This window comes from Mustelus asterias, chromosome 8 (genome assembly GCF_964213995.1).
Source record: "Mustelus asterias chromosome 8, sMusAst1.hap1.1, whole genome shotgun sequence".
Taxonomy (NCBI): Eukaryota; Metazoa; Chordata; class Chondrichthyes; order Carcharhiniformes; family Triakidae; genus Mustelus; species Mustelus asterias.
The window spans coordinates 90678374-90692216 of record NC_135808.1 but is presented as its reverse complement, the minus strand read 5'-3'; positions in this window follow the sequence as shown (position 1 = coordinate 90692216).

The window sequence follows — 13843 nt, the reverse complement described above, 5'->3', positions numbered from 1 at the left end:
TGATTAATTTCTCATCTCTGCACCCGCAGACCCCTTACCACCAAGCTTAAATATCTCACCTTTCTTAGAATCATAGAATCCTTACAGTGCAGAAGGAGGCCTTTGCCTATACATGAAGGATAGCAATTTTCTGTATTTGTCAAGTATGGTTTCCACTTTCTCTCAGTTGCTCATTTTCTACTTCGCATTGTCAATTCAGTACAACCAAGTTAAAATGTTGTCCTCGTGGTTACTGGCTTTATCCATCCTAATTTTCCTTGCAAGTTTGTTTTGTTTTCAAATAATTTTCAAACAGCTAGTAAAACCATTGCATTGACATTTGAAAATAAATGGTTAGAATTTTAAGGGAAGTTCCTTGATGAGAATTAAATAGTTCTGACAAGCATTTGGTTCAATAGTTAGGTTCCTGAATAATTATGCAACCCTGGAACTGAATTTACGCTTCACCTATTCCTGTAAACAGCTTTGCCAATTCTCAGCTACAAATCTAGGACTAATGCCTTCTGTACAATGCACACTGATGAAACTTTGAAGAACTACTTGCCACTTTATTACACAAAGAGGGATAGAAAATATGTTTACCTGCATAAACTAAAATCAAAGCCACATCCACTAACAAAGTGGATCCACTAACATCCACTAAAATTAGTTGTTTTGTTTGTATCTTTTAGATGGTTATGTTCACGTACAACACTTAATATTTGGGTAAGTACCTTTCATAATTTCCTTTATTAATATTTTAATTTTTACACAACAGTAATTTATATTCAAAAATATTTTTTATTTACAGAAACCAGAATTAATTGGTTGCATACTTTGGAAAGAAGGAAATGAAGACCAGTCACTATTTTCAAAGGACTACTTTTTTAAAAAGAAAATTTGTAATATATGTAAGACTTTTTTCACAATCGAGTTCTATAATTTATAGCCATTGCTTTAATCCACAATCATTTCAACAACATGCCAAAATTCTAGTCAGCTGTCACTAACTGTGTTTATAGAAATAGCACTTTAAACATTTTCTGCAATTCACACTATTAAATCACAGACAACAGGTGGTATATAATCAGTTTTTCAATGTGCCTCTGGTTCAAATAGTCAATGTGCTTTTGATTCCAAAGAATACTTCATTATTCAGGTGAAAGAGTAGAATCAATGGAATATAAAATAATGCGCACTGACGGCATTTTAAACTAGTTTGTGTTGCAGTTTAAAATACCAGAGCTGCCCAAAAGGTTTGTTAGCCTAGCAGGAAAACGCAGGTGATCGCTACTACAGGTTTCCTTCTTTCTGTCGAATCTTACCTGTTCACATTACGTTGGTAAATTGTTTTTCTTTGTTGTTTGTTTAAATTTTGCCATGCTGTTCACACACCCAAATGTGCAAAATACTCATGGTTAGCAAAGTGTACGATGGATCAAATAGCAACCGAGAGGGGGCCTTGATATTCTGAGTTTAAAACCCTCCCCACTCGCAAAGGACTGCTCCAAAAAGCGACCTTTCACCTCTGTTAATCGTTTCCTCTTTCCAATCCTGTTCGACTTCATGTTTGAGATTCCCTTATTTTGAATCTCTGGTGGCATAGTGGTTAGCACTGCTGCCTCACAGTACTAGGGACCCGGGTTCAGTTCCCAGCTTGGGTCACTGTCTGTCTGTTCAGAATCTGCATGTTCCCCTCTCTGTCCGAAAGACATGCTGGTGCATTGGCTATGCTAAATTCTCCCTGTGTACCCGAACAGGCGCTGGAGTGTGGCGACTAAGTTTTTCACAATGTCACAAGTAGGCTTACAATTAGCACTGCAACGAAGGTACTAATAAATAAATTTGTGGTCTTTGTTAATCAGCAATAAGCTACTCTGAAAAACATTTGAGGTTACTACTGGCGTTATATTGAATATTTTCATTTCTATTTCTGTAGACAGTTGGCTTGATGGCTTTTAGAATCAAAGGTCCATTTGATTTTTTTAAAAGTTGTATTCTTAACCTTCAATTAAGGTGAAGGTTTAATATATAATCTAATAAATTTAAAGAGCATATTTTGGGTTGTTTTTTTGTTAGATGAACTTCGATTCCATTTTTGGGTACAGTGCAGTTTGACAAAGCATTTTATTCCTTCCTTTCCTCGTCCCTTAAAGATGTCAACTCTCGCAGGAACAGTTCGTTCCACACCCCCAGTAGCACTGTGACCATTCCTCAAAGATCACCCTGGACAAGGTGTCAATCAAGCTGATTTTTTATCTTCACTAGAATCTGTATGAAAACATTTTCCAGAAGTGATGCATGTTTGAAATTGAAATTAACGTTTCAGTTATTATAATTATAGAGAAATTGAGGAAAGTTTTCAGAAGGTCTGGAGTTAAGGGAACAAAGAAGAAAAAGAGTTGGTGAACAAAGAGATCTAGGGGTACACGTTCATGAAAGTGGAGTCACAGGTGGATAGAGTGGTGAAGAAGGTATTCAGCATGCTTGGGTTCATTGAATACAGGATTGGGACGTCTTGTTGGGGTTGTGCAGGACATTGGTAAGGCCACACTTGGAATATTGTGTGCAGTTCTGTTCACCCTATTATAGAAAGGATATTATTAAACTAGAAAGAGTGCAGAAAAGATTTACTAGGAGGCTACTGGGACTTGATGGTTTGAGTTATAAGGAGAGGCTGGGACTTTTTTCACGGGAGCGTAGAGTTGAGGGGTAATCTTATAAAATAACGAGGGGCACAGATCAGCTAGATAGTCAATATCTTTTCCCAAAGGTAGGGGAGTCTAAAACTAGAGGGCATAGGTTTAAGGGGAGAGATACAAAAGTGTCCAGAGGGGCAATTTTTCCAGAGGGTGGTGAGTGTCTGGAACAAGCTGCCAGAGGCAGTAGGAGAGGCGGGTACAATTTTGTCTTTTAAAAAGCATTTAGACAGTTTCATGGGTAAGATGGGTATAGAGGGATATGGGCCAAATGCGGGCAATTGGGATTAGCTTAGGGGTTTAAAAAAAAGGGCGGCATGAACAAGTTAGGCTGAAGGGCCTGTTTCCATGCTGTAAACCTCTGACTCTATTTCTGGAGCAGTGGTTTTGGAAAAAGTGCACCAGCTTTTTATAAACAGGTTCATCTAATTTTATTACTGGGTGGGAAATTTTCCACTCCTGTTTTTGTCAGATGAGATTGACAACAGGAGAAGATACCACAGGAAGCCCAAATCGCATTTCATGCTGATGTAAAGGCATGAAGCAATTGTAATCACCATCATACCAGTGACATGGATCTATACTTCATATTTTAACCTCAATGTTGGGGTCCCCTTACAATAAATAATTATTAGACCTCTATGCCTGATAACCCCTGTTACATAATGCATTCATGTGTATGGGGACATTGATGTGAATTAGGATGTCTCCATAGGCGTGCACCTGGCAAGCAGATGACCAGAGGTGTTTGGCAGGGAGAGGGTGATGCCTAGGCACTGCCAGTATGCAGGGGAGGGATCTTCGGTTTTGACTTGGCATCCTGATTTTTTTAAAATAAAAACTAAGTTGCTGACACCCCACCCACCCCTTCAATTTATATCCACCAGCGGCTGTGTAAAACGGTGGAGAAAGCCAAAGTTGATGCCTGCAACTCCAATGTCATTTTTCCAGCCTACTGCACCACTGCTGAAAATTCCACCTGGAGTAAAGGTTGTGATTCTCCCAATAAGCCTCTAAACACAGGCTCAAAAAAGCATCCATCTCCTCCTATACTATCAGCCTATTCTCAGTGACCGTGCTAATTTAATGTCCTATGAATAATTTGAGATGGCATATCGTGTCCAGTAGAAACTGACTGAACCTGACAGAGCAAGACTCATCTCAGACCCCACAACGTAGCTGGAAAAAACTGATGCCGTAAAAATGAGATCACAAACTCAAATAATTGAAGTACTTTATTAAAGTGCAATAGCAACCATGATAACATTTATATCATGCAGGGCATTACAGTTCAGAAACAATGACAAGTTGCACATGTGTGGTCAATATTTTCTGATTATAGTCACAACAGTACAAAAATCACAAACTGCTGTCAAATTCAGTGCTCAGTAGGCAAAAGAAGTTGTGAAAATGCAATTTAAAAATAATAATCTGTGCACTAGAATACAAAATTCCCAAATTATAAGCACTTCCAAGCTATAATATAGGTATGATATGCACCAATGTAACGTGTCATTTCAGAAAACCTACCTTTTGAACTGGAGTGAAAGCTACCAAGTTCACTGTGCAACATCCACTAGTAACCTGAATGGAATCTGTGCAGCAGGCAGAAGAATAAATTTGAACTAGTTAAACTCTGGCCTTAAAAAAGAAACAGATGTTACCCTAATCATGTCACTTTCAAAATACATGGTAGCTCTGTTCCCAAGAGAAAAGAAAATAGGTCATTGTGATATCTATGTAATAACAGGCATGTTGAAAGTGCTCCATTTTATCATTGGCTGTATCTTAGCCTTGGCTGCTACGTTTAGCAAGTCAAAGAATTGCCAGCGGCATAAGCTTCTGTTTGCTTTGATGGCTTTAAAGCTGATTAAAAAGCCTAATAATCAATGACATTAAGACATAAGAAACAGAAGTGGAATAATATGTAACTTTGAAAATGTCAAAACTCTGACGCAGCTCATCAATGTGAGGTATCACTTAATAGGAGTGCAGATTAGAAAGATTGTGCAGCAGGCTTCCACAGTATCAGAAACAATATGAACTGGACAACCCATGTCAATTTAAGATTAATGGCTCCACATCAGGAACACCATTTACCTAAATATCACCAACTAAATTGAGAAAATCATTTGAGCCATTTTATGATGCCAAATTATTCCCATTGCAACATCTAAATTGGTAATAATTAAAGGGGATTTTGTCATTATTCTAGCTAGGAGTTCACTTTTATGTATTGCTCACTGTTAATAAAAGATTTTGAGATCCAAATTCAAATTTGTGTTTTACTTGCTTGAATCCGTGGCCTGTCATACTTGTAATGCAAAATAGTTTTCCAGATCCAGCTTTTCTAAGACACTTTCTTTAAAGACTGAAAAGTCTCCTGACTAAAACTAGAAAAATCAGTGTATTTCTAAGTTTATAATTTGTTCAACAATCATCATCCTACCCATGAGGGTGGTCAGTTAGAGTCAAGTGGAAAGAATTCACAGCACCCAGTTACAGCCCATCCCTTCAGGTTGGCCGGCCTGGTAACAGTCCACTGCAGTACTGCATTGCTGGCTGGCTCACATTTTGGGTTATCAAGTTTGCCACAATTCCAATTCTCTCCACAGATTCTGACTGGTTTGACTCTTTCCAGTATCTGCAGTTTTTCTTTAAAGTTAGTTTCCAATCTCCAACTGCCTAGTATTTCATCCAAAGACACTTCATAAATCTTCACTATCCTTCATTAGTAAACATTAAATTGTGAAATCAGCAAAATAGGATGAAACTATGGAAAGACTGGGTAGGCCAGGGTTGTTTCCCTTAAAAAAGAGGAGGCTAAGAGGTAACCTAATTGAGGTGAACAGCATGAGGGGCCTCGACAGGTTAGACCTGTTTCTCTAGCTGAGGGGTCAATTACCAGAGGCCAAAGGTGACTCTAGAAGGATTAGAGGGGACATGAGGAAGATCTTTTTCACCCAGAGGGTGGTGGGCATCTGGAATTTTGGCCGACGCTGACATGATGAGCTGAATGGCCACTTTCTGCACTGTAACTTTTCTATGGTTCTTTGGAAGGTTACAGTTTTTTGATTAGAAAAAAAGTTTAACACTTGGCACTGAGTTTAACAGAGATTTCTCTTTATACATGCAAATGGTGAAGTAAAGCAGTGTTCCACACATTGCAATTATACAGACGAACATGCACACAGCAGAATAGAACATAGAAATATCATGCCTTTACCACTTGTGTAGGAAAATTTTCAAACATTAAAACTTTTCAGTTACTTGATTCTTGCAAATAAGAAGTACATTCTTTATATAAATACATTAAAGCAAAACAAAAAGATAAAGCTATGATGATATAATGTTCAAATTTTAAGGCAACCATAGCAGAGACACAGCAAAAAGGACTAAAGTCAGTCCATGGTTTACTATGTGCAATAGCTTCAAACTGCCACAGGGTGGCAAGATGCATTTTAATACTCAACTTCACAGCTCAAGTTAGAGTAAATGTATCTAAACTTGACTTGTCATATACATCCTTATGTTCTGTGGCAACCCTTTTTGGCAAAACTAAATATACACAATTTCCACATTTCACGCACAAATACAATATTGTTCGACTCCACAAAAACAAAACTGATCAGTGCCAAAGGAATATCTCGCATCACCTAGTCAGATACCTCTGACAAAACAATTCAATTTGCTCAAAAAAGTGAAGCTTGGTTGAACCTCAGTTTTAAAAAATGAATAATTACTACCCAATAACTAGGGAAGTACATTCTACAGTTTTATCCAGTAATGCCTGGCAAAAAATTCTACTCCAGTGATATCAAGACTGGGGAAGTATTTCCCAAGGCCTCCTTGTCCCTATTTGCATTATCACTAGTATACACCCTTAATGGTGTCACAGCATTGGGAGAAATGCTGCATACTGTCTACGCCAGGAAGACTTTAGCAGAGTACTAAAAAGGGGTAACTGAAACACCCCAGTAAATATGTCATTTTAAGGTGAACTAAATCAATTCTAAACCCTTTCAGAAATCTAGGTTGTCAGTGCTGTAGAATTTGTAATGCTGTAGGCCGCCTTGTTTCATTAATTCTGTGGTGTATTCCAAAACAGTGGAATATGCTTAATCTTGGTGTTCTTTTAATTAATGTTCCATTTTCATTCTGAACTTTACAGCAACTTGGAATTGTGAAAAACGTAAGAACAAAGTAAAACTATCTGATCTAAATTGCATTTTAAATATGCACTCCAACATAATTAAAAGTTGAGTTCTAGAGAATTACAAAAACAATTTCACGTAAATCAGACTTTAAAATATTCCAGATTGTTTTACATTATTTCATGGATACACAGTGTACACAGCTAAGTCATATATCAGGCATGAGGTGACAGCTGAAATTACACCAATCTGATCTACAAACAATTCCAAGCAGGTACTAAGTTTGCACGTTCTGATACTTCAAACTGAAACCTAACCGTCCACTTATTTATTTATCAACCTATGTCATAAGCTTCATTTGCTACGGGCAGATGCAAAGAAACAGTACTCACAAAGCTACTTTATCATGTAAAATGCATGGTACAAGCTTATAAAAGGTCCTTTACATGCATTTCATACTCTATTGTACAAATAATTTATTTTTTAATGTACCACAGGATCTCTATTCCTTTATAAACCAGGAACTTATCTGCCTAATCCAGCCATAGAACAGTACAGCACAGAACAGGCCCTTCAGCCCATTATGTTGTGCCGAGCTTTATCTGAAACCAAGATCAAGCTATCCCACTCCCTATCATCCTGGTGCGCTCCATGTGCCTATCCAATAACCGCTTAAATGTTCCTAAACTGACTGACTCCACTATCACTGCAGGCAGTCCATTCCACACCCCAACCACTCTCTGCGTAAAGTATAGCTTATTTATACAAGGACTGGAACACTCTGAAATGGTCAACTGGATATAAATGAATTACTTCAGATATACAGCCTGCATCCTATGGCAAAGTCTGCTCATTAAAATACTTTTCAAGTCATGAAGAATGAATAACTTCCTTTAAATACTGAGAATGAGTCATCATTTTTTGACCCAAAAAGATTATGGAGCTGTGGCCCTGGGTGACGCAATGCCAGTAGGAGAAATTAACATGGACAGGTTCTGTAATTCTGCCTTTCAGCTCAATATGTTAACAGTTTCAGAACCACCTTTCCTATCTATGGTAAATGCACATTTTGAAAGTTTGGGGGGGAAATTAAAAAAAAAAGACCTGCATTTATCTAGTGTAGTTCACCACTTCTGCATAGTCCAATTACCTTTACATTGATTATAACAACTTGTATTTATATAGCACCTTTAATGTAGTAAATTGCCACAAGGCACTTTACAGGAGCATTATCAAACAAAATTTTTACATGGAGCTACAAGGTTATGTTAAGAGTTGATGACCAAAAGCTTGGTCAAAACGTAAGTTTTCAGGTGGAGAAGTTTAGGGACGAAATTCAGGAACATTGGATCTTGGCAAATGATATCACTGCCATTAATGAAGTGATTAAAACCAGGGATGTTCCAACTGGCCAGAATTGGAGGAGTGCAGACATATTGAGTATGTAGGGCTATATAAAGAGAAAGGAAAGGGGAGGCCACGGAGAGATTTGAACAGAAGGACAAAAATTTTAAAATCATCGCATTGCCAGATAAATAGCCTATATAATAGCAAATGTGATTTGGTGTGAGTTGGGACAACCCAGTTGAGTTTTAGATGACCTCATATTTACAATAGGAGGCAGCCAGGAGTGTATTGGAATAGTCAAGTCCAGAGGTAACAAAGGCATGTTTGAGGGATACGGCAGAGGAGGAGCTGAGGCAGAGGCAAAGTCACTTTTGAAACATTTGTCTCTTGCATCAGCCACTACGATGCAAGCATATCTTTACCTGCCATTTGTAAGGAAATGTATAATGTTAATAAAATTAAAGCAAAACGCGTAACTTAAAAATAATCCCTGGTCTAGGTTGTGATAGTCATGCTAAGAAGTCTCACAACACCAGGTTAAAGTCCAACCTTTTGGACTTTAACCTGGTGTTGTGAGACTTCTTACTGTGTTTACCCCAGTCCAACACCGGCATCTCCACATCATAGTCAATGGTAGCAGTGGAGTATTATGATCAGTCTCAATGTGTTGAAACTAAAAAGGGGGCAATAAAACACACATGGATCCTATTCCTGATTGTAATTCAAGGAGCTCTGTTGAAAATGCATGGAAGAATCCTATCTTAAAATGGTATTATGGTATTATAAATGGTATTAAAATGGGAGGGCAAATTTCCCTCCCAGGATATTGGTGCCTCTCTGGTTCAGGTGCAAACCGTCCTGTTTGTACAGGTCCCACCTTCCCCAGAATGTGCTCCAATTATCCATGTAACTGAAACCCTCCCTCCTACACCATCCCTACAGCCACGTGTTTATCTGCACTCTCTCCCTGTTCCTCAACTCGCTAGCACGTGGCACCGGCAACAAACTAGAAATGACAACATGGTTTGTCCTGGCTCTCAGCTTCCACCCTAGCTCCCTAAATTCCTGTTTTAAATCCCCGTCCCTTCTCTTACCTATGTCGTTGGTACCGATGTGTACCACAACTTGTGACTGTTCCCCCTCCCCCTTTAGGATCCTGAAAACACGGTCCGTGACATCACAGACCCTGGCACCCGGGAGGCAACATACCATCCGTGGGTCTCTTTCGCTGCCACAGAACCTCCTATCTGTCCCTCTAACTATCGAGTCCCCAATAACTATTGCTCTCCTGCTCTCCCCCCTTCCCTTCTGAGCCACAGGGACCGACTCAGTGCCGGAGATCCGGTCACCGTGGCTTACCACTGGTAGGTCGTCCCCCTCAACAGTATTCAAAGCGGTATACTTGTTGCCGAGGGGAACGACCACAGGGAATCCCTGAACTGACTGCTTCCTCCCAGCCCCTCTCACCGTCACCCATCTATCTTCATTCTTCGAAGTAACTACATCCCTGAAGCTTCTATCTATGGCCACCTCTGCCTCGCGAATGATCCGAAGTTCATCCAGCTCCAGCTCCAATTCCCTAAAGCGGTTTTTGAGGAGCTGGAGATGGGTGCACTTCCCACAGGTGAAATCAGCAGGAACACTGACGGCGTCCCTCACCTCAAACATGCTGCAGGAGGAACATTGCACTGTCTTCCCTGCCATCCCCACTAGATAACTTGCGGATAAAACAAGAAAAAGAAAGAGCTTACCTGATATTCACTCACCCCCTTTAGGTTAGAAAACAAAACTCACCTGCTCTCACTCCAAGTCTTTTTTTTAGGTTAAAGGAAGGGGGATACACTGCACGTGTAGTGTATCGGGTTTCCTTCCTGTTCATATTTATTGGACAAAAACCTTCCCAGGCCTCTCCGCGGCCTACTTCCGGTTTCCTGTTGCACTGAAAAAAAAACTCTGACAAAAAGGTAAAAAATCAAACTCTCTTACCCTCAGCTCTCCTCACATGAATCACTCCCTCTCTGCTTGCTCCGGTCAAACAATGAGGTCGATACCTCGTAGGTAAGCTACCATTTTAACGGCTGCAGAAAGGCAGTTCGAGGGCAGTTGTTAGGAGTTTTCTATAGGCCCCCAAATAGTAATAGAGATGTGGAGGAAGAGATTGCAAAGCAGATTATGGATAGGTGTGGAGGTCACAGGGTAGTTGTCATGGGTGACTTTAACTTTCCAAATATTGATTGGAACCTTTATAGGTCGAATAGTTCGGATGGGGCAGTTTTTGTACAGTGTGTGCAGGAGGGTTTCCTGACACAATATGTGGATAGGCCAACAAGAGGTGGGGCCACATTGGACTTGGTACTGGGTTATGAACCGGGCCAAGTGTTAGATTTGTTTGTGGGAGAGCACTTTGGAGATAGTGACCACAATTCAGTGTCTTTCATTATTGCAATGGAGAGGGATAGGGCCTTACGACAGGGCAAGGTTTATAATTGGGTGAGGGGTAATTATGACACGATTAGGCAAGAATTAGGGAGCATAAGATGGGAACAGAAACTGTCAGGGAAAGGCACAAATGAAAAGTGGAGCTTGTTCAAGGAACAAATACTGAGTGTCCTTGATAAGTATGTCCATGTCAGGCAGGGAGGAAATGGCCGAGTGAGGGAACCATGGTTCACAAAAGAGGTTGAATGTCTTGTCAAGAGGAAAAAGGAAGCGTATGTAAGGATGAGAAAACAAGATTCAGTTGGGTCGCTTGAGGAGTACAAGGTAGCAAGGAATGAGCTTTAAAAAAGGGCTTAGGAGAGCTAGGAGGGGGCATGAGAAGTCCTTGGCGGGTTGGATCAAGGAAAACCCCAAGACTTTTTACTCTTACGTGAGAAATAAAAGAATGACCAGGGTGAGGTTAGGGCCGGTCAAGGACAGTAGTGGGAACTTGTGCAAGGAGTCAGAAGAGCTGGGAGAGGCGATGAATGAATACTTTTCTTCAGTGTTCACCAAGGAGAGGGGCCATATTTTTGAGGATGAGTGTGAGATACAGGCTGATAGGCTGGAGGAGGTAGATGTTCTGAGGGAAGATGTATTAGCAATTTTGAAAAACGTGAGGGTCGATAAGTCCCCTGGGCCAGATGGGATATATCCTAGGATTCTTTGGGAGGCAAGGGATGAGATTGCAGAGCCTTTGGCTTTGATCTTTGGGTCCTCACTGTCCACAGGGATAGTGCCAGAGGACTGGAGAGTGGCGAATGTTGTTCCTCTGTTCAAGAAAGGAAATAGGAATGACCCTGGTAATTATAGGCCGGTTAGTCTTACTTCGGTGGTCGGTAAATTAATGGAAAAGGTCCTGAGGGATAGGATTTATGACCTTTTGAAAAGATGCAGCTTAATCCGGGATAGTCAACACGGATTTGTGAAGGGGAAGTCTTGCCTCACAAATTTGAATTCTTTGAGGTGGTAACTAAGTGTGTAGATGAAGGTAGAGCAGTTGATGTTGTATACATGGATTTTAGTAAGCCGTTTGATAAGGCTCCCCAAGGTCGGCTCATGAAGAAAGTAAGGAGGTGTGGGATAGAGGGAAATTTGGCCGATTAGATAAGTAACTGGCTATCTCATAGAAGACAGAGGGTGGTGGTGGATGGAAAATGTTCAGACTGGAGACCAGTTACCAGAGGTGTACCACAGGGATCAGTGCTGGGTCCTCTGCTATTTGTGATTTTTATCAATGACTTGGAGGAGGGGGCTGAAGGGTGGGTCAGTAAATTTGCTGATGACACCAAGATTGGTGGAGTAGTGGATGAGGTGGAGGGCTGTTGTAGGCTGCAAAGAGACATTGATAGGATGCAGAGCTGAGCCGAAAAATGGCAGACGGAGTTTAACCCTGATAATTGCGAGGTGATTCATTTTGGGAGGACAAATTTAAATGTGGATTACAGGGTTAACGGCAGGGTTCTGAGGAATGTGGAGGAACAGAGAGATCTTGGGGTTCATATCCACAGATCTCTGAAGGTTGCCACTCAAGTGGATAGAGCCGTGAAGAAGGCCTATAGTGTGTTAGCGTTTGTTAACAGGGGTTTTGAGTTTAAGAGCCGTGGGGTTATGCTGAAACTGTACAGGACCTTGGTGAGACCACATTTGGAATATTGTGTGCAGTTCTGGTCACCTCACTATAGGAAGGACGTGGAAGCATTGGAAAGAGTGCAAAGGAGATTTACCAGGATGCTGCCTGGTTTGGAGGGTAGATCTTATGAGGAAAGGTTGACGGAGCTAGGGCTTTTCTCTTTAGAGCAGAGGAGGATGAGAGGCGACTTAATAGAGGTTTATAAGATGATGAGGGGGATAGAGTGGACGTTCAGAAACTATTTCCTCGGGTGGACGTAGCTGTTACTAGGGGGCATAACTATAAGGTTCATGGTGGGAGATATAGGAGGGATGTCCGAGGTAGGTTCTTTACTCAAAGAGTGGTTGGGGTGTGGAATGGACTGCCTGCTGTGATAGTGGAGTCGGACACTTTAGGAACTTTCAAGCGGTTACTGGATAGGCACATGGAGCACACCAGAATGATAGGGAGTGGGATAGCTTGATCTTGGTTTCGGACAAAGCTCGGCACAACATCGAGGGCCGAAGGGCCTGTGCTGTGCTGTACTGTTCTATGTTCCAGTCTTGGACAGTGACTGTATTGAACTGTGCTCCAAACCTTCAAGAGAAAAGAACTGAGAGGAAAATTGGAAAGTGATAAACAAATACTAATCTACAAAACCCATTCCATGTATCATATCATGCTTGCCTTCCATTTGTATATCTATCTCCTTTACTTTGCTCATTCATAATGGAACTATTTGCATGCAGATGTTTGACATTTTCTCAAATTATTTCATAGTAAGCATTTCTGACTCAAGTTTGGAGTATAAACATTTTCTTGATATAGTTAGAATAACTGACAAAATGCACTGCAGATTTCTGTTTTATCTACTACACTACTTAGAATTTGGAAATGGGAAAACACATTTGAAAGAAAGTAACAACAAAAGTAAACAAAACCTCAAAAGAGCGTAAAACTGCAAATACTCGGACTTCCGCACAGTGAAGCACCATTTCTGCATACTTCACATTTTTAGTTAAAATGGTTCATTTAAGCTTCTTTAAACATTTTTTATAACATTAATAAGTTACAGATATTTTTATCTCTGAAATTTGCAGAGATTTTTAAACTTTGAAAGAGATTTATAAGAGATTTAAAACCTCGAGAAAATTTGTGGGACTATGATTTGCAAATAATTGACAAGATTGGAAAACCAGTTTCTAGATAAGGGCAAAGTTTTTGTTTTTACATAAACGGTCAACCACCATTTTCCCAGGAGAACAGCTTGGCTCCTTGGCAAGTGAGGAGGAGGGTAGTAAGGGTAGTAAGAAGGAAAGAGGAAGTTTACAACAATAACCATCTAATTTCTAGAAACTTAGAAGAGCAAAGAGCCCTGATTTCTGGATGGGGCAAAATGGGTGGGTGGGTTGGGGGGGGGGGGGGTGCAGTAAATGATCAGGGATCTTTTTGCTTAAAGCTCATCACATTCCTCAAGCAACCAGGACAGCAACCTCTGATGGGCTCAAGATGCTGACAGGCCTCCTCTTTCTGAGTTGCTACAACCCAGTCTGGGGTCAAAAGAATCTCTTGCT